General features: G+C 42.3%; 1 long non-coding RNA gene across 1 annotated transcript; it reads left to right on the forward strand.

Moving 5' to 3' along the window:
• The first annotated feature begins 2254 nt into the window (after positions 1-2254).
• Positions 2255-19483, forward strand: LOC125078908 (uncharacterized). The gene is made up of 3 exons (XR_007121016.1): positions 2255-2501; positions 15336-15558; positions 18099-19483. It is a non-coding gene; the product is annotated as an uncharacterized LOC125078908 (long non-coding RNA).
• The last annotated feature ends 2399 nt before the right edge of the window (positions 19484-21882 follow it).

Genomic DNA, 21882 nt, shown 5'->3' on the forward strand with positions numbered 1-21882 from the left:
ACATGGGTTCCCCTTGGTCACTTTAGTCCAGATCCAATTAACTCTGGTTAAAGGGACCCAGCCCTTTTAGGAGATGGCTGCAGTAGCCTCACCCTGAGGGCAGAGCTGACTTTTGGAGGAGGCAGGGTGGTCTGGGAGAGGTCCTCCAGTGCCCACCACGTGGTCCCACAGGGACTAGAGCTGCTTTGTCAGTAACTGCTTCAGCAGAAGCCTCGAAACCTGTCATGATGCCTTCCAAACTTTGCTATCCCAAATCTCCCATGACAGACGTACATAGACGGTTGTAAAAAGGTCTCCTGGCTTCAAGGCAGCATTTCACATGTATGACATGTGGGTGTGGGTGTGGGTGACATGGCACGTGGCAGCATAAAGGGTGTGATTTGGGTAGGTATTTGTAAAGGATGTCTCACTCCCCCTACACCCCCAACACACACTACACATTAAAAAGTGAAGTTGTTTTGGGATGCCTTGGTGTCCCTTGGTGGTTCAGTCAGTTAAGCGACCTGCCTTTGGCTTGCATCATGATCCCAGGAGGCCAGGGTGGGCTCTATCCCTACATTGCGCCTGCTGTAACCTCCGGCCCCCTGGTAGAAGTTTTAGCATGAAAACTCAGTCTTCCCTCCCCTGGACAAGCAGCAATCTCCTGGCTTCTGTCTCAAGAACACTGAACGGGACGGCACACCCACGGTGGAGGGGACGCCAACCTTTGCACTGTGGAGAGGGAAAAACCTTGCCAGCAGAGGTCACTGACGCTCCAGCTTGGGATTTAGCAGCGGCCCAGTCAGGAAAGCCCGTCCCAGGAAAGCTGTGCCCACCCCTCTTCTGGCTCCTGTCCGTTAACTTGCTCCCTACTTAGCCTATTGAAGGAGATAACCGTCAGTTTTGCAATAACAAAGTGTGTGCATACTATCCACAGTTTTCATCAGTAGTACCTACCCTTTCACATCCCCAACCTGTGAGAGTCTTCAGTTTGATATTAAGGTAATTCTCAGATTAAGACAGGCAATAATCTGAGACACAGAACATTGGGTTCTGCTACAGCTTGGATTGTACCTGACCAGGTGTAGCTCATTCCATAAACTAGTTATATCTGCTTCTTGCCTGGAGTACTGGGAAGTGACCCCGACACACACACACACACACACACACACACACACACACACACACACACGCCTGAGGTTACGTGGAAAGCCCCCTAAAATGTAGGGATGGGTGCTGTGGTATGGCATGGAGTAGTGTGACCCTGTGAGAAAGCTGAAAAGAGAAGGTGCCTGCGGACTGCCTACAAAGAATGAGAAGCATTTAGGAGCCACCTATGGGCCCAGAGCTCACCGCTGCCAAGAGCTGCATCCATCGGACCAACTTGCCAGCATTCCGTAGTGGCAAGAGATGCTAGGAGCGGTCATCTGTCCATTGAGGATGGAGGGGAAGAACTGCATCGTAGGATGGGGGAGAGAGAAGTAGGACCTCTAAACCACAGCATTGCCGTATGACAGCGCCCACCTCACATATACTGGTGGGGGCTAAGATGCTCCCAGCCTCAGAGACCGAGTGAGAAGACCAACTTCTCAGGCCATTGGGGTGTGTAGCCGGTTCTCCACCCAGGCGGCCAGGTGATTGCACCTCACAGCACCGGGGGACAGATACGTAAGGGCCCTGGAAAATCAGAAGGAAGAACAGGGGAATGGTTGCAGCTGCAAACTCCAAACGAAGGGAAGGAAGCTGCCCATTTGTCTAGGAAGAGTTCCGAGGAAGAAGCATGTGACCTAGGCCTCAGCCAATCAGTTGCAGGTCTGCAATCACAGTGGCTGGCTCGGCAATGTGCATGTGACCCACTCAGAGCCAATGAAACTTTAGACTCCTGGGCTTCCTCTAAGAGAGGTATATTTCTTGCCGGGTTCTACTTGGGGCTGAAAAGGTAGTGCGGAAATACTGCCGCCTTTTTTTTCCCCCTAAGATTTTATTTATTTATTTTTAATTAATTTATTTATGTGAGATAGCACGGAGGGAGAGGGAGAAAGAGAAGCAGACTCCCTGTGGAGCATGGAGACGAGTTGGGGCTCTGTCCCAGGACCCCCCCCATCAAGATTTTATTTATTTATTTGAGAGAGAGAGAGAGAAAATGAGCAGTGCAGGAGGGGCAAAGGGACAAGGAGAGAGAAGCAGACCCCCGAGTGAGCAGGGAGCCAGAGCTCAGGCTCAATCCCAAAGGCAGACACTCAACTGACTAAGCCAGCTAGGCATCCTTATACTGCCTTCTTCCTGTCAGCAGGAGAGAAGACCTGAGCTTTGTGGAGCCACCTTACAGCTCCTGAGTTTGTAACTGATACACTGGAAGAACCTTGAGGTGGAGGGAAGTTGAGTGCTGATGGCATTGGTTGAGCCCTGAATCCAGAAATACCTGAAGTTAATTTTACTCCTGGGTTTTCTGAGAGCCAGCAAATTCCCCCTTGTGCTCATTGGAACTGCACTGCTGTGCCTCCTGGGGTGGGAGAGATGAGGTAAGCTTCTTTGAGCCACCCCTGACATCTGATACCCTTAGGATTCTTTGTATTGAGTTTGACCTTGTATTGAGGTTGAGGTAAACCCAATTGGCCAAGACAAGCTGCTCTGGCTCAAAAAGCCCCCTGAAAATATTACACAGCCATCAGAAAAAAAAAAGAAAAGAAAAGAAAAGAAAGAAAGAAAAGAAAAAAAAGAAAAAGATATCTTGCCATTTGCAATGACATGGATGGAACTAGAGAGTATTATGCTAAGCGAAATAAATCAGAAAGTTCTATGAGCTCACTGATATGTGGAATTTAAGAAACAAAACAGAGGATCATAGCTGAAGAGAGGGAAAAATAAAACAAGATGAAACCAGAGAAGGAGACAAATCATAAGAGACTCTTAATCACAGCAAACAAACAGGGTTGCTGGAGGGATGGGGTAACTGGGTGATGGACATTAAGGAGGGCCTGTGATGTAATGAGCACCAGGTGTTATATAAAACTGACCTGTATGGCTGAAACCAATAAGACATTTAATGAATTAATTGAATTTAAAAAAAATTTTTTAAAAGTCGCCTGAAGCTTGTCCTTTACGAACATCCAGACCATTCTGAATCTTTGTGAACATTCCTGATCCCAAAGTGGGAGCCAACAACTTCAAAGAATGAATCTGAACTCTAATAGCAACACAGAGATGCCAGCATTCCTATCACATATCGCCTACAGAAAACAACACACATTCGAAGCATCTCATTGACACTAAAGTTAAAACTTCAACTCTAGGTTTAGAAGAGCTTCTATTAGGGGAGAGATGAGAAACTAGTTGGATTGTTCCCATAGTTACTAATTTAAAGGTGTAAAGTATTGCTGCTTTTCCCTTTATGCAAAGTTCTGCCTTTATTCCTTTCGTTAAGTGATGGTAAAATAATATCTAGAGTCGGCAGAGGTGAGGGGGCTGCCTGGCGCCATCAGAAGACGTTGCTGCTCTGGGTCATCAGTTTGAGTCCCACTTTCGGGGCAGAAATTACTTAAATAAGTAAACTTTAAAAAGAATTATCTAGGGCCATTTCTGCTTTTGTTCCTTTTTGGTGTTTTTTGTTTCTTTGTTTGGTTCATTGGTTTTCTGCTGAGGCTAAACATACCTGCAGTACAGTGCACAAATCTTAAGTGTACAGCTTGATGGCTTTAGAATATGGGAAACAAGGGATCTGTTCTCTTTGGGTCCATGTCCTCATCTGTTAGGTGACTGTTATGAGGCAGCAATTCTCAGAGATTTCTCCCAAGCCAATGACTCCCGTTCTGGATGTTGTCATGAAATAGTGCCTATGTCCCTGTTTCAGTGCGCTTCTTTCCACACACCTAATGCCAGGGCTCTGCATGGTTGGCCCCAGATCATGGCTGTTTCCCCAGGAGTGCCTCTGACACTGCCTCCAGCAGAGCCCAGCTTGGGAGCAGGAGGCTGTTGACCAAAGGGTCCACAGCCCACAGTCCAGCTGTGGGAATTGTCATCATAGGGAACACAGTACCTGGCTGAGGGGAGTCAGGGAAGACATCACGGCTGTACCAATAAATGAGCACATGGCAAGGGATTAACAGGTATTTACTGGATGGTTGGAGGAGTGGATCGATCGCCATTCCAAATCCTTTGGGGAGACGAAAAGAACTAAACAAAGAAGAAAGCTGGTTCTGAGGCTGTTGTCTTGACAAGAAAGAGGATTCCCTAGCCATCCAGCCTGATGCGTATTGCTCAAATCAATTTCCAGTTTCACTGTAGTGTAACTGCGCAACCAAACTGCTTGGAAATCCTCTGGAGTCCAGCATCTTGCTTTAAGCCATAAGGAAACCAGAGCGTTTATAAATTGTTTGCCAAAGGGCTTGTGTTATGCCTGATAATGTTAGCTCGGCTGGGAAAAAACCATGTGTATCAGTTAAGATACTTTGGACAGAAATCCATAGAAAAACCAACTTAACAAGATGTCCCAAAGTGGGCAGTTGCAAAGCTCATTTGTATCAACAAGGACTTAAGCCTTTATTCACATCTGTCAACCGCTTATAATACCAACACTCACAGAAGATGGCCAGAGCAGCAGGCCCTCACACTAATCTGAAAGCAGGAAGAAAGGGCAGCCTGGAAGCACTTTCTCTCTACCTCTCAGCAGCCCACAGTCCACAGGTATCCAGCCAATCCCTGGCAAGGAGGAAAGGAATGATTGCGATAACAGTTATCCTCTGGGATTGATTCGTGGTCACCGATTTTAACTGTACAAAATCAGGGCTCTTTGAGCATGGAAGGAGAAGACATGAATTGTGAGTGAGCAACCAGCACATTTTCTATAGTATATGGCCCCATTGGCGGTCATTGGCGATCATCCAGGCCAATCTGAATTCAACTAAGTAAATTATTTTTTAACTTTAAATAATTCACTTCCACAGTAAAATTGGATGATAGCCATTGACCAGGCAACCAAGGGCTCTGCATGAAAAGCTCTAGTGGCTTCTAGAGGCTGTTGGTGACAATGAAGGCCTTCTTGCTCTGTTTACCACAGATTCTCTCCAGCTAATGTAGAGACTTGATAAGTGTGTCGGCCTCTTCCTGGGTAAAGGTCAGGGCTCTAGGAGAAAGCAGCTCATTGTGTGGCCTAGCAGAACAGTCATCACTTGTTCCTTCTTAGTGAAACTCAGCAGTCTGGGACCAGAACTGAGTACCCTTCCACTTCCCTCACTAGCTCCACCTCAAGAGCACACCCACACGAGCCTGGATAAATGGCCCTGTTACAGAGGCCTGTGGGGGTGGGCAATGACCCTGGGAGGGCCAGAGGTTGAGGGCAAGGGGTGATTTCCCAGGAAGTACCAAAAATGAGGTACCTAAGAGGCTCATGGACTAACAACCAGCCTTTTATTCCCACCCGTTTATCTGCAGTTGTGCAGGCAGGATCACGGCTACCCTGGAATGCAGTGTGTATGTGTGTATGCACGTGCGTGCGAGTGTTAGGGAGATCGGTATTGGTGTGGTGGCATGAGTAGGAGAGAAGTGGAAGGACCAGAGGTCCAGAGAGTGAGTTGTACCTTTTGTGATGAACTCACCGCCAGGGATCACCCTGAGTCCACACAGTGCCACTCTTTTCCCTCTCTCCCAGGTTTGGGAGGAGTGCATGGGACCCACTGGTGGATGCTGGATCATTATCACCGTCATGGGCTCTCTTGGCCTCTTTTCTACCTTCTTCAGTGTTCTGCTGTCTCTCTCATCCTTTCTCTTTGTGTCCTCATTTGCCTACAATACTTCCCCGAAGCCCACTTCCCCCAAGAACATGATATGTAGGTGTCACGCTGGGCCCAGGTGTGGTGCAGACTGGCACTGATCCTCTGGGAGAGGATCTCCCCACACTGTGGCCGGTGCCAGCTTGTCCCAGAAAAGTGGTCACACAACAATGTGGGGCTAGGGGTTTATAGTAAAGGGCAGCCAAAAGCGTTCCACTAGAGGCACTCAAGATCATTTCAGAGACATGTAAACAAACATTTTCATAGTTTGATGGATATGCGTTTATTTTACTTGTCGTTACAAAACAGAATTGTTGTATATTGGCCCTGAGAATTCCATTGGTTCTTGAGTTCTTCCAGGAAAGAATGTTGAACTCCCCCTAGAGGCTGGAGGAAAACCAGGCCCTGATGGAAGGACTTCGAACGGCATCTTGGAACCTAAAAGCCTATGATTTCGCTATTAAAAAATCATATCTTGGGGCACCTGGGTGGCTCAGTGGGTTAAGGCCTCTGCCTTTGGCTCAGGTCATGATCCCAGGGTCCTGGGATCGAGCCCCGCATCGGGCTCTCTGCTCAGCAGGGAGCCTGCTTCCCTTCCTCTCTCTGCCTGCCTCTCTGCCTACTTGTGATCTGTCAAATAAATAAATAAAATCTTTAAAAAAAAATCGTTATCTTTGGGCTCCTAATCCAATGCTTCTCTCTCCATATTATACATCCATTAAATGTGTCTGTCTCATCTAGAACACTTTCTTTTTTCCTAATAACAAAAATCCTCTTGTAAATTACTTAGTGGAAAAAAGCTGCTTTCTGAAGGACATGTAGGGAGCTGGTAATTTCTGATTCTTCCCTGATTTCTCATTCCACTTTTGTCTGAGTCTCTTAACAAATCTCTAAATGTCTTTCTTTTAATTTCCTCATCCAGGAAATTACAGGATATTACTGATATTTTAATGAGTTCTTAGTTAAGAATCTCAAAGGTAATAACTATCTGTAGCCTGGTTTCAAAGAACGTTTAATTGAAATTAAATTCCAATGTCCCAAATAAAAAACTCCATCATATACAAGATTACATAGCTCACGCTTCTATGCCAATCTTTTTTATAAATTTCTCTTTTCTCATTGCAGACTCAATGTAACTGAGACATCTAGTGTCCAATCCTAAGAAAAACAAATTTCTTACTGATTCTGGTTTTAAAGAATTCACCAGCTCTGTTCTACGGTACTTGTGAGTAGAGCTATGAATTTCTCCACCATCCCCCACTACCCCCGCCCCCCGCCTTAATTTCTTCGTGGTGCTTTCTGGGCTTAACCCTCTTCCAAGTGAAAATTATATTCATATCACAGATGCTCACAAAAGGTTTCCCCAATTGAATGTGCTTGTTAAAACAGGGTTGCCATTCACATGGATAAAATCCAACCCTGAATCCCATCCCACCTCCTCCGACTTTTAAAGCAATTGCCCCAGATAGAAAATGCCTCTTCAACAAACAAACACCCAAAGCACAGAATTTGGAGAGCACCCAGGTTGGCAAACACAGGTGTGCTGGGAGAGTGATGCGTGCCTAATGAGGGCATGCAAACTTCATGCCCTTTTCTCTGTACCTGGCCCTAAGTACCTCTTCCATTTGGCTGTTCCTTAACCATACCCTTTTATAATAATTACTATTTATTAGTAGTACATTATTAGTAATCTAGTTAAGTGAAAAAAAGAAAGAAAAAGAAAATGCCTCTCTTCTTCAACAGCATTTGAATCTAAGGTCATGCCTTGTTTTCTGGATTTCTAGTCACTAAGTATGTACAAATAAACTGAAGATTTTTTACTTGTGTACATATACAAAATATATAAAATATAAAATATAAAGTCATAAAATATTTTATAATATAAATACATAACATAAATATGTATGCAAATAACATTAATTTTATCACATAATGAATAATATTTTCATATCATGATAACTTTTAAAAGTGAAATATATCTTAAATATGACACCAAAAGCAAAAGCAACAACAAAAAATAGGTACATTGGACATCATCAAAATGAAAAATCTTGCACTTCAAAGGACATTACCAAGAAGATGAAAAGAGAATCCTCAGAATGGTGCAAAATATTTAAAAATCATACATCTGATATAGGACATATCTAGAATATATAAAGTGCAATTCCAACTCAATAAAAAGACACATAATCCAACTTTTAAATGGAAAAATGATCTGTGGGGACATTTTTCCAAAGAAAAGATACAAATGGCTAACAAGCCCATGAAAAGATGCTCAACACCACTAATCAACAGGGAAATGTAAATCAAAACCACAATGATACCATTTCACATCCACTAGAATGGCTATAATCAAAAAAACAGATAGTAATAAGGTAAGGGAGCATGTAGAGAAATTGGACTCAACTTCAGCAGTGTAGAAATACGCCCCGCTGGTCGGAATGTAAAATGACGCAACCTTTTTGGAAAGTCTGGAAGTTCCTCAAAATATTAAACATAGATTTACTATGGGACCCAGCAATTCCACTCCTAAATATCTACTCGAGAGAAATGAAAGTGTATGTCTCCACACACACTTGTACGCCAAAAAGTAGAAACAACCCAAATGCCCATCAACTGATGAAAGGATAAATAAAATGTGGGGTAACCACACTGCAGAATATTGTTCAGCCATATGAATGAAGTAAGGATGCATGCTAGCACAGGGATGAACCTTGAAAACACTATGCCAGGTGAAAGAAATCAGACACAGAAGATCACATATTGCCTGATGACATTTATATAAAGTGTCTGGAGTGTGCAAATCTTGTTTTTATTAACATATAATGTATTACTTGTTTCAGGGGTACAGGTCTGTGATTCTTCAGTCTTACACAATTCACAGCACTCATCATAGCACATACCCTCCCCAATGTTCATCACACAGCCACCCCATCCTTCCCACCGCCTCCCCCTCCAGCAACCCTCAGTTTGTTTCCTGAGATTGAGAGTCTCTTATGGTTTGTCTCCCTCTCTGGTTTCATCTTGCTTCATTTTTCCTTCCCTTCCTCTATGATCCTCTTCTTGATTTTCAAATTCCTCATATTAGTGAGATCATATAATTGTCTTCCTTTGATTGACTTATTTTGCTTAGCATAATAACCTCTAGTTCCATCCACATCATTGCAAATGGCAAGATTTCATTTTTTGGTGGCTGCATAGTATTCCTGTGTGTGTGTGTGTGTGTGTGTGTGTGTATACCACATCTTCTTTATCCATTCATCTGCTGATGGACATCTAGGCTCTTTCCATAGTTTGGCTATTGTGGACATTGCTGCTATAAACATTGGGGTGGTAAATCTTTAAGAATAGAAAGTAGATTAGCGATTGGTTAGGGCTTCTTGGGAGGAAATGGAGAGTGACTCCTAACAGGTATGAAGTTTCCTTTTGGGTTAAAGAAAACAGTATAAAATTGATGGTTATAGTAGCTGTAGAACTGTGACACTGAAAAGCATTGAATGACACACTTTAAGTAAGTGAGTTGTATGGTATGTGAATTATATCCCAATAAAACTGTTACTAAAAAGTTAATTATAAGTAATAACATATTTTAAATAATCAGTAAAATTATTTTTAAATGCTCAGTAATCCACACCCTGAACATCTTTATAATTTTAATTTCTACCTATCTTGCAAAGGCTAAATAACCTCCCTGAATGTCTCTACAAAGGAATTTGTAGGGTTTACTGCTGAAGTTAATCCTAGATTGTTGGCTCCTCTGGGTAAAAATAAAACTCATTCATTCTAGAAAGAAGAAACCAAGTTCTCTACTGGGAAGGGAGGAAAGGCCTCAGAAATAAATCAACCAATCACATTAAGTAGATAAAGGATGTAAGAAAGGGGAATAAATTATAATCCAAATAATGATCATAGCCAAGCCATGAATAACTTCTCTGAGCCCCGCTGCTGCCTTTGATTATAGGAATGATAGCCCTGCACACAGATTTCATACCAGGTCTCCACAGGGCTGTTGCAAAGGCCAGAGGATTATCTGCCAATAATGGTGACTTCCTGCCCCAGTTTGCCAAGCCTCCCAGTTTTGAAACCAAAGTAGTCCCCAGAAAACCTAGATGAGTTGGGTGTCTTACTACCAATTGAGTTTTAAGGTCCAAAGTAGATTTTGGAGCACAGAAAGAAATACACACAGTAACATGTGTCTGAATCAATATTCAATTCATTTGGGTTTTTTAAAATTAACATATAATGTATTATTAGCCCCAGGGGTACAGGTCTGTGAATCGTCATGCTTACACACTTCACAGCACTCACCATAGCACATACCCTCCCGGATGTCCATAACCCCACCACCCTCTCCCTACCCCCTTCCCCCGGGGAACCCTCAGTTTGTTTTGTGAGATTAAGAGTCTCTTATGGTTTGTCTCCCTCCCGATCCCATCTTGTTGTGTATGGCTTTTTTTTAAAGATTTTATTTATTTATTTTGATAGAGAGAGACAGTGAGAGAGGGAATACAATACAAGCAGGGGGAGTGGGAGAGGGAGAAGCAGGCTTCCTGCCAAGCAGGGAGCCCGATGCGGGGCTTGATCCCGGGATCATGACCTGAGCCAAAGGCAGATGCTTAATGACTAAGCCACCTAGGTCCCCCTGTTCATTTAAGTTTAAGTTATAAAAATGTCAACTAAAAGTCATTTATAAACACAGTTGTTTTATTCATAAATATATATGTTCAAAAGTATAAAGATAGGAATAATCATTTTCTCTCATCCTTGAACTAATGTTCTGTTAACTTATAAATTTAAAAGTTTATATTCCTCTGTCAAGTGACTATATAAGTTGACCTAACTAAATACCCTTAGATATTTAAAGCAACATTTACAAATTTAGTGTCAGATCCTCTCAGGCATTTCAGTTATCCCATAAAACAGTTATAAATTCAACAAACAAGGGGCGCCTGGGTGGCTCAGTCAGTTAAGAATCTGACTCTTGGTTTTGGCTCAGGTCTTGATCTCAGGATTGTGAGATCAAGCCCCACATCAGGCTCTGTGCTTAGTGTGTAGTCTGCTTAAGATTCTCTCTTTCCCTCTCACTCTGCCCCTCCCCCCCCAAACACTCCTTTTTCTCTCTCTCAAATAAATAAATCTTTAAAAAAATTCAACAACCAAAATCTTGCTAAATCCAAACAATAATCAAAACTAAAAGGCAACCTACAGAATGGGAAAAGATATTTGCAAATGACATATCAGACAAAGGGTTAGTATCCAAAATATATAAAGAACTTATACAACTCAATACCCCCCAAACAAGTAACCCAATTAAAAAATGGGTAGAAGACATGAACAGACATTTCCTCAAAGAAGACATATAGATGGCCAACGGATACATGAAAACATGTTCATCATCACTTACCATCAGAGAAATGCAAATCAAAACTACAAGGAGATTTAAAAAAAAAAAACTACAAGGAGATATCACCTCACACCTATCAGAATGGCTAACATCAACAACATAAGATACAATGGGTGTTGGTGAGGTTGTGGAGAAAAAGGAACACTCATAAACTGTTGATGGGAATGCAAACTGGTGCAGCCATTCTGGACAACAGTATGGAGATTCCCCAAAAAGTTAAAAATAGAACTACTTTATGCAATTGCACTACTGGATATTCACCTGAAAAATATAAAAATACTAATTCAAAGAAATACAAGCCCCCCCTGTGTTTATAGCAGCATGATTTATAGTACCCAAGATATGGAATCATTCCAAGTGTCCATCAGTTAATGACTGGATAAAGATGATGTGGGAGATACATACAATGGAACATTATTCAGCCATGAAAAGAATGAAATCTTGCCATTTGCAATGACATGGGTGGAGCTAGAGAGTATTTTGCTAAGTGAAATAAGTCAGAGAAAGGCAAATACCATATAATTTCATTCACATGTGGAAGTTAAGAAACAAAACAAATGAGCAAAGGGGGAAAAAGAGAGAAATCGAGAAACAGACTCAATTATGGAGAACAAACTGATGGTTACCAGAGAGAGGTTGGTGAGGAGGATAGGTGAAACAGGTGATAGGGATTAGGGAATGCAGTTGTAATCAGCGGGTGAGGTATGGAAGGGTTGAATCACTATATTGTTCACCCGAAACTGAAATAACACTGTACATTAATTAATTGGAATTAAAATAAAACTTTAAAAATGAATAAAAAGTTATTTGCTAGAAAAAATACTTGCTAAATCCACCAAAAAGTAATAAATACATTAAATAAAACTTACTGATGTAGTAAATTAAATTCACTTAACTTTCAAATTCTGTTTACAAACTTAATTATGTTATCTGAGTTTCTAATTAAAATCTCTTTTGGGGTGCCTGGGTGGCTCAGTGGGTTAAGTCTCTGCCTTCAGCTCAGGTCAAGATCCCAGGGTCCTGGGATCAAGTCCCACATCGGGCTCTCTGCTCAGTGGGGAGCCTGCTTCCCCCTCTCTCTCTCTGCCTGCCTCTCTGCCTACTTGTGATCTGTCAAATAAATAAATAAAGTCTTTAAAAAAAAATCTCTTTTAATTTATGCAATAGAATAAATAACAAACATATACTATAATGATGATTATACAACTTATATTTTCTTTAAGATTTTATTTATTTATTTGAAAGAAAGCGAGGGAGAGCTCAGAGGGAAAGGGAGAAGCAGACTCCTTGCTGAGCAGGGAGCCCAATGCAGGAGTCAATCCCAGGACCCCGAGTTCATGACCTAAGCCGAAGGCAGATGCTTAACTGACTGAGCCTCCCAGATGCCCCTATATAACCACTTATATTTAACTCTAGTGCCTAATAGTATGAACTGTTGGTGGGAATGATTTAATTTATCATGCCCAAACTTCTCTCTAACTTCCTGCACAAGCAGTTTATCCAACCAGAGTTGCAGAGCTGTAGTCTCAAATGAGATGATGAACCCAGGACCCGAGATGCCCTCCACTGAGATGCTGACTCAGCACCTGTTAATACTCTGAGTCTCCTTTTAGAGTATGCAACTGTTTAAGTCTATGAATTCCTTTCCCCAATTTCTGTCTTAATCTCTTACATAATTTTGAATTTTGTGATTTGAATTAAAGAGATTCTGAATCCTATTTATACTCAACCAACCTATTATCCTCCTGGTTCACATTGAAGAGATTTTATTCCCCTCTCTAGTACCTGCCTTAATTGTCTTGTTTTCAAGTATTCTGAAACTTCTTGATGAACAGTATTACAGGAGATACCCTTTAGAACATGTAAAGTGCTTTGCAATATAAGGAAACAGACTTATAAATCTTACATGCCATTGTTATTTGGTCAACACTGATTAGCTCCTCTATATCAATTCTTTTTTTTTAAAGGGGAGAAATTTATTTATTTTTAAAGATTTTATTTATTTATCTGACAGAGAGATAGAGAGAGATCACAAGCAGGCAGTACGGCAGGGAGAGGGAGAAGCAGGGAGCCTGATGCAGGGCTCAATCCCAGGACCCTGGGATCATGACCTGACCCAAAGGCAGCCGCTTAATCAACTGAGACACCCAGGTGCCCCACCTCTATATCAATTCTTAATAAATACTTGTTGAGTAAGATATAAGGGGGTAAATCAAAATTCTATTCATTGTATTTTGAGAAATGGCTAGATGATTCTAACAGTTCATCTGGAAGAAAAAACAATGAGGAATAGGTACGAAAAATTTCAAAGGGAATAGTAATGAGGGAGTCTAAGATATTAAAGTTTATTAAATAGCTATTGTGGTCAAATATGTGTGGTATTGGCATAGTAATTGACAGGCTGTTTAAAGGAACAGAAATGTAGGGTGCCTGGATGGCTCAGTCAGTTGGGCACACCACTCGTGATTTCGACTCAGATTATGATCTCAGGGTTGTGAAATCAAGCCTTGTGTTGGGCTCCACACTGAATGTGGAGCCTGCTTAAGATTCTTTCTCCCTCTCTCTCTGCCCTTCCCCAGTGTGTGCATGCCCTCTCTCTCTCTCTCTCTCTCAAAGAAAAAAAAATTTTTAAATAAAAAAGGGAACAGAAATGAAAGTCATAAAATTGGTAATTACATATGAGATTATGTAGTTTACAACAAAAGAAGGAAAACAAACTAATGAAAAGTAAATGGTCTATTAAACAAATGGTATTGAGATTATTGCCTATCCGGGAGAAATGTGAAGTTTGGTTCCAACCATATGCTAAAGTAAATTTCAATTGTACTAAAGAGTACAATGGAAAAAATAAAATTAGACAAATAAAATAAAAACAAATTGTACCTTTATCTGATATTTAAACAGAAAAGATATTTCAGCCCCAAGATGATGACAATAATTATCACAAAGAATGAGATTGAGGATGAATCCATAAATATTGACAATTTCTATGTGATGAAGATACTACAGATGAGACAACACACACACACACCGTGGAAATATTAGTACAGCACATATAGACACCCAATGGCACAGATCTGTTGTATGTAAATATTTCCTAGAATCAACAAGAAGAAAACGTGCTCCCCTTCACATCTCTCCAAATAAAAGGATCATATAGAGGTTCCATTTCTGATACAGAACCAGGAAGGAGACAGGAAAGGAAAGAAAAGACAAAATATCGAATAACAAAACACAGAACTTTTTTATTTTTTTTTAAGATTTTATTTATTTATTTGACAGAGATCACAAGTAGGCAGAGAGGCAGGCAGAGGGGTGGGGGGAAGCAGGCTCCCTGCTGAACAGAGAGCCCGATGCGGGACTCAATCCCATGACCCTGACACCATGACCTGAGCCGAAGGCAGAGGCTTTATAACCCACTGAACCACCCAGGCGCCCCCAAAACACAGAACTTTAAAAAAGAGTTTGGGAATCTGTCCACAAGTAGAGCGACACAAGCTGACAACTCCACTTTAAAACTGGCAAAATAAAGTCACTGACAAGAGAACAGGGGTACTCAACATCATTTGAGTCAATAAGTATTTCTAAAATGGATAAAGAGGCCAGGGTGTGCATATGCGTTTGACATACAGTGTTTAAAAATACAGTGTCCCTATGAAGCATAATTAGTAACATCTTTAGCCAGGATCCTGTTAACCATTATGTCATTCTTTTCCAGCATAATAACAGATGTTTACAATAATGACTGAGGTATTGCATGTTCTTGAAGTATATGTCCAGTAATCTATCAATGAAAGTGTTGCCATACCATCACTGTCTAATGTACTTTCTATCACAAATATTTGTGTCTGTGAGTGACTCATGCGTAGCACACAAGGTAATTTTATTAATTGCTCCATTCCCCGACTGCACTTGTGTAATAAATATTTGACTACAGTTTATTACAGAAGATTTCTTTATCCGAAGTGTAGACAGTGGGATTAAACACAGCTATTATTTAAGAGAGAAGAGGTAAGAAAACAATAAGTTTGGCTGATGAAATGAAGCCAAATTTTAAAAAGGCAAAAAATCGTAAAATGCCTGAAAGGATCCCGGATCAGCCCAAGCTAGGTAGGACGACCAGATGTTTGCTTGAGAAGAGCGTAACTTGGGTAAAAGCTGGATGTTCTGTGTTCCCCCAACAGGTGGCGCTGCACCAGCGTTCTGCCTCGGGACGAGCTGGGGAAAGAAGGCCACCCCAACCGCCTAGACCACTTCCTGGAGCTGAGATCACGGGATCCAGTCCTCGGCTGTTTGATTGTGGCGGTCGAGAACCTCACCCTCAAAAAACAGAACCCAGGAGCCCACACAAAGAGGCACTTAGTAAAGTGTACTTGACGAGGATGATTCTAATCATTGTTCCTAGAGGTAAATTCATGTACTCATTCACTCATTTACTCAGTAAATATTTACTGGGTGCCTATCATAGGTTGGGCCCCAGGTTCGGGCGTTGGAGAGATAATAGGAAGGAGACACGTGGACCCTCTTCTTTTGGGCATTATGGTCTCGCGGACGAACAGACATTACTGAAAGGCTGACATTAATGAAATGATTTCTTACAGAGTGATCCAAAGGAAAAGTACAAGCCATATAAAGATACAGACCTTAGAACAAGGCAGAAAGAGTGCATCAATAGGAACTAAGCTCTGTACAGAATAAGACAGGAATTGTCTAAAATGTGAGAAAGCTACCCTGTGCCTATCTATTAAGTTATGGGGCATATCTGTGACCCTCTGAAAATCACGCTTGCTGTGGTAACCAACAGAGAAAAGGTGCCCCATTACACTCCCATGAAATGTTACACTTAAGCCGGAGTATAGGATGGGTTCCATCCTTTCTCCCCAAAATCTCTTTCTGTCCTCTAGCCCCTCTTCCTCAAAATGCAGCGATTTTCATCAGAGGCTGCTTATAACCTATAACTTCAGTTTCCGAAATATGGTTTTCTTGATGGCAGTTCCCTTCTCATGAAGCAGCCAGAAACTCGCTCTCTCAAAGCTGACATTAGTCTTTCTCACTCTGTCACTCAAGGATCTCCATGACATGCTGTAAAGTCCTTTGAGTCCCACTCACCACTGGTCCCGGTACAAATCCAGTGGGCAAAGAAGTATAACTACCACCCCTGGATTAGACATTGCGTATCTCTCTTTCCTGCCTCTGTTCCACACTTTTCCTCCATGCCATTCCAGGCCCTGAAGTGGCTTCCTCTCTTATCAATAAATGATACCTTCCTTAAAACAAAATCACCAACTTTTTAGGTATTAAAAGACCTTTTTAAAAAACAAGCAAACAGAAACAAAACAAAAAAACATTGATGTGGTGCCTGGGTGGCTCAGTAGTAAAGCATCTGCTTTTAGCTCAGGTCATGATCCTGAGGTCCTGGGTTCAGGCCTCGCATAAGGCTCCTTGTTTAGCAGGAATCCTCCTTTGTCCTCTCCCACTCCCCCTGCTTGTGTTCCCTCTCTCACTGTCTCTCTCTCTCTCTCTCTGTCAAATAAATAAATAAAATCTTTAAAAAAATAAAAGTAAAAAAATGAACATTGATGATATAAATAGTGGCTTGTTCCTAACATTTTGTTAGGCAAAATAAAAGGACCTAACATTGGTCCTCACATTAAAAACATTTTATTATTTTTTTATTTTATTATCTTTTTAAATTTTATTTTTATTTTTATTTTATTATCTTTTGACTTGTAGAGTCGGAGAAACACAACCCTACAAAGAAGTCTCCCTTTGCAAGGCCTGGCCTGACTCCATATGAGAGAAAATGGGAGGACTGTCTTAGGCCTGAGGGCCCTGTGAATTCAGGCCAAGAGACACCGCAGATAGCAAAGAGCCCTTTCTCCTCTCTGTTAAGATTTGCCCTCAGAATTCTGGTTTCCTGTCTGAGGACCTAGGTCTTCTTCCGGCCATTCACTGGACAGACGCGGTCTACCCACAGGGCTGCGGTCTCAGCCTTGTAGGCCTCAATGGAACGACCACATTAGAACATGACACGTGGTAGGAAAAATTATTAATGTATATAATGGTGCTAATAGAGTTTTGAAGTACCCAAATATGCTGCTTTCTCTTGTATATCCTTCTGTTGACCTTCCTCCACCTCCATACTTCCAGAGGTTTCCAGTTGCCTTAGGGAGGCTTAGGATTATTGCAGGAGGAATGGAAAGAAAAAGAGAAAAAGAAAGGAAAAGGTAAGTATTAGCTTCCAAATAAGATTTGGATTTGAGATTTTCTTGATCTTAAAAGCTAGACTTTGTAAAAGAGAAAAAATGTTCTAGAATCTCTTCTCTCTCTTGTTAACATATCAAAAGCCAACCTGATCATAGAGTTTTATGAGGGAAGTCCTGGAGTAAACAGGAAGAGAAAGAGAAACACCCACCCTATCAGTTCTAGGGGACTATCTAGGAAAAAAGGGAGACGGTGGTAGCCAAGGCCTCATAGATGAGCCTAATCTCCCTTCTTTTGCTTCCACCCAAGGCAAGGTTTGTGAAGTAGGTGGAGGAAAGGTGGAGGGTTTCTGAAGACTTCATCTTTGGAACTCTGGGAGGGCCTGGCCTTCCAGGTTGGCTGACACCACCCTGGGAGTGGCTAGCTCAAGGTTTACCTCAGCAGCATAGCGTGATTCGGCAGGGAGTGAAGTAGGGTATAATTTCCTGGGGTGTCTCCAGGGCCAGTATGGCATAAATTGGACCAAGGAGTTCCCATCTGCTCCAGAGAAGAGGCCTGGAAAGTCACTGAGTTGAGAGACAATAGGCCTCCACGCAGAGGCCAAGGAAAAGGTGAATCAGCGGTAAGACTGGGGGTGGACACCCTAGGCAGGAGCCAGATGGAGGATGTGGGGTCTGCAGCAGCAGCCAGAGCAGAGGCTGAGTCATAGGACTGAGGATCCCATCTTTTCCCTGTCCCTGCAGGGTCTATTAGACACAACTCCACCAAAAATCCAGACAGTGTCTTGAAAAGCCAGTAAAGAAGGATGCAGATACCAAAGAGACTAAGCATGTTTTATGTCAAGAGAAGGACCATTTACCTAATATGTCTGTTTAAATTGTGTGCCAGAAGATTCTTCTCTCTCTTCAGTGGTTGCAGGCTCATAAGGAAGACAAGAGCTATTTTAGAGAAATGAAAATGCTGCATCTTCTTTGCACATTTGTGAGGAGGGTGAAAAAAATCTGCAACCCTTCACACATATGAGTGTTGCCGGCTTTTCCCGTCCTCCTCCCCGTTGCTAAATTTGGTACGGCTTGGCTGCTCAGTTCCTCCCATCCACCCACACCCAACTGTGGAGGAGAGCTCGGAGGGTCCACACCAGATCTTTGGGACTTTCACTGCAGAACCAGGGGGATGGAAGGGAGAATAGAAGTGGTATAAGCCACACGTGTAGATTGCAAGGAGGAAAAATAAAAGGCAAACTCCTCTTGCAAGAGGCCATGGAGAGTGGGGGAGCGTGGATGTGTTAGGATGCATCGTGCAGGAGAGGGAGATGGAGAGAGAGAAGGGGAGGGTGGGAGAGCGCACTATTTGGGAGAAAAAGGGTGAGGAATGGAATGGTTGGATATTAGAGAAGAGTAAAAGGGTTTCGGTAAGAGCTGCTTTGGACTGCATCCTTTTTCATATTCCTGCATCTTTTTCATATTCCTTGAGATTAAAAGCAGAATTCCTCTCAGGGTTTGCTCTATTTGAGCCCCATCCACATGGTGGGCAGTTTTGACAAGCTTACAGACATGTGAGCCTGCCATCGGACAGCAGTGTAGTCGTACAGAGCAGGGGTTCTCACCTGGGCAGATGGTGCCGCCCAGATGCCATTCAGCAAAGTCTGGAAACATCTTTGATGATCACAACTGGATATGCAGTTGGCCAGACATGATGCCAAACATCCTACAATGCACAGGACAGTCCCCGATGGTGAAGAATGGTCCCAGCCAAAATGTCAACAGTACCACAGGTGAGAAAACCTGATGCAGAAAGATAGAGGAAATGGCAGTTTTTTCCCAACATCTTCTCTTCACAGATACGAATTCTTTTTGCCATTTTAAACCTTTTTTTTAAGTTTGTGATATTAATTCTTGAACAGCACAGAATACATACAGTAATATTAACCAAGTCATAGATTTGGGGTTCCAAAAAACCTGTAAGTTAAGAGAATTCCTATTGAAGAACTCCAGACCCCATGGAAAAATAAAGTTGAGTATTTGGAGGTTTCTACAAAATTCATGAAAAGCCTTAATACATATTTTAATTCTCAACATAAAATACATAAAATTAGGGGCACCTGGGTGGTTCAGTCAGTTAATTGGCTGCCTTTGGCTTGGCGCATGATCCCAGGGTCCTGGGATTGAGCCCTGCATCAGGCTCCCTGCTCACCAGAGAGACTGCTTCTTCCTCTCCGTCTGCCTGCTGCTCCCCCTGCTTGCACTCTCTGTCTCTCTGTGTCAAATAAATAAATAAAATCTTAAAACAAAAAAGAAGAAGAAGAAGAAAAAGAACTCAGAGATAGGACACGTGCCAGAGGGAGATTGCCACCAGGCCTGGTCCAATAAAAATGCCACCTAAAGTAACTGCCTTTAAATAACCCCACCACTTTGGTGGAGACCCACCTCCTTCGTCTGGTAGCAGCAAATGGCATGTAGGGCCGACAAGTGATGAGCAGTGTCCATCAGGTGATTTATGAGTGAATAAGTTGGACTATAAGAAGATGGTTTCATATTATCAGCACATAATGTGCAAAAGTCAGACTTGTCACAGCTAAGATCATGACTTTGGCTTCACTAACTGACAAATGGTATCTTAAAAAATAGGCGACCATTTTTTTTCTTTCACAAGGAGCCTGGAGGAATGCAGTTCAAAGCTGGTGGAGAGGCTCAAAGATTTCAGGGATAAGAATTCTCTCGGTCTTTTTGTCATTGTCACAAGACAGCGGTTGCATTTCCGGGCATTGTGTCCATGTTCAATGAAAAAAGAAGGCAGAGAGCCACAAGGAGAAGGTGTGGCAACAGGCTCATTTATCCTTGTACCAAGAAAAGCAAAAGCCTTCTGGAAGCACAAAGAGGACACCCTCTCATGTCTTACTGGGTCATGTAACCAACCCCTAGCTGCCAGGGTGGCCAGAAAGGCAATACATAGCTTTACTGACTTTATATCCATTGAGTTAACCATAATATAAAACTCTTCTTGTTTCCAACCAGCATCTTAGACTAGTTGGAGGCCCAATGGAAAGTTATGAGAACCAGAGCTGAGAATTGATTTTCCGAGAGATTCTGAATCCAAGGGTGCCTGGGTGGCTCAGTTGGTTAAGTGTCTACCTTCAGCTAAAGTCATGATCCCAGGGTCCTGGGATGGAGTCCCGCATTGGCCTCCCTGCTCCTTGGGAAACCTGCTTCTCCCTCTCCCACTCTCCTTGCTTGTGTTCCCTCTCTTGCTGTGTCTCTCTCTGTCAAATAAATAAATAAAATCTTTTAAAAAAAGAAAGAAAGAAAAAAAGAAAGAAAGAAAGAGAAAGAAAGAAAGAGAGAGAGAGAAAGAAAGAAAGAAAGATTGATTCTGAATCCAAGCAGTGCGACTTCGGGTCCTAGCTGGGGAGGTGGCCATCCTTACCAGCTACACGGACACCGGAAGCATTTTGGGAGCTCTGAAGGACAATGTTCTTGGCTTGGGCCTTAACATTGCACAGCAGGCACCATAAAGTGGCGGAAGTCTCTCAAGCTACTTCCTGGATAGACACAGTGACAAAAGGAAGTTAGGGCAGGAAAAGAAAAACATAACAAACCCAGCAACCTCCACTCTACTAATGGTGAGTCTCACTGACCCCTTGGGTGCTCTTGGAAATAAATAATTGGGGAGAAGTTGAATTACTTGGGCAAATGGAAGGTGGATGCCAGATCAAGAACTTTGAGTTAATGATGTTAATAGGACTTTGAGTTAATGATGTTAATAGGACTTCATGTGTAGTCATAGACTGATATGCCTGCCTGGAGATTAGCTCATAATAGCAAAAATGAAAAAAACTTGGGACTTTGAAATAAAAGTTTTGTTGCTTCTACAATAACCTACCAAAAATTGAAGATGTTTCAGTCTAGCCCACTACTAGACAATAGTTCCCAACCCATGAACTTCTGCTCTCCTGGCTATCTCTGCCAAAAATGAGCTGCTTGTGACATACACAGCCCCAGCCCAGGGAGAGGATTGCAAACCCCCAGGCCCTGCCTCCTTCCCTTTCTCCTTCCTCATCTGGCTTCTGAGACGTGACTTTTCTCTGCACCTAAGCTTTCTGCAAAGCCGGGGCTCAGCCCAGTATGGCTATGTGGTCTGCTCTGGTTTCCCTTGTGGGTTTTAGATTCAGAATTCTGAGCTCATTTGTTAGCAGCTTCTCTGAATAGGCCATCTCATCCATTTGCTCATTTGTTCATTGGTTCAGTCATCATTCATCAAACATTCCGTTAGTGCCTTCTGTGTTCTTCTGTGTAGTGCATAGTCAAAAACAAATTACTGTCCAGTCTGTAAGAATCTTAGGCTCTCTAGGCACCTCATAAAAGTAGAAGCATATGGTATTTATCATTTTGTGACTGGCTTATTTCACACAGGATAATACCCTCAAGGTCCAGCTATGGTTACCATTGGTCAGAATTGCCTTCCTTTTTTGGGGCACCTGGGTGGCTCAGTTGGTTAAGTTTCTGACTCTTGATTTTGGCTCAGGTCTTG

This window comes from Lutra lutra, chromosome 1 (assembly GCF_902655055.1).
Source record: "Lutra lutra chromosome 1, mLutLut1.2, whole genome shotgun sequence".
NCBI lineage: Eukaryota > Metazoa > Chordata > Mammalia > Carnivora > Mustelidae > Lutra > Lutra lutra.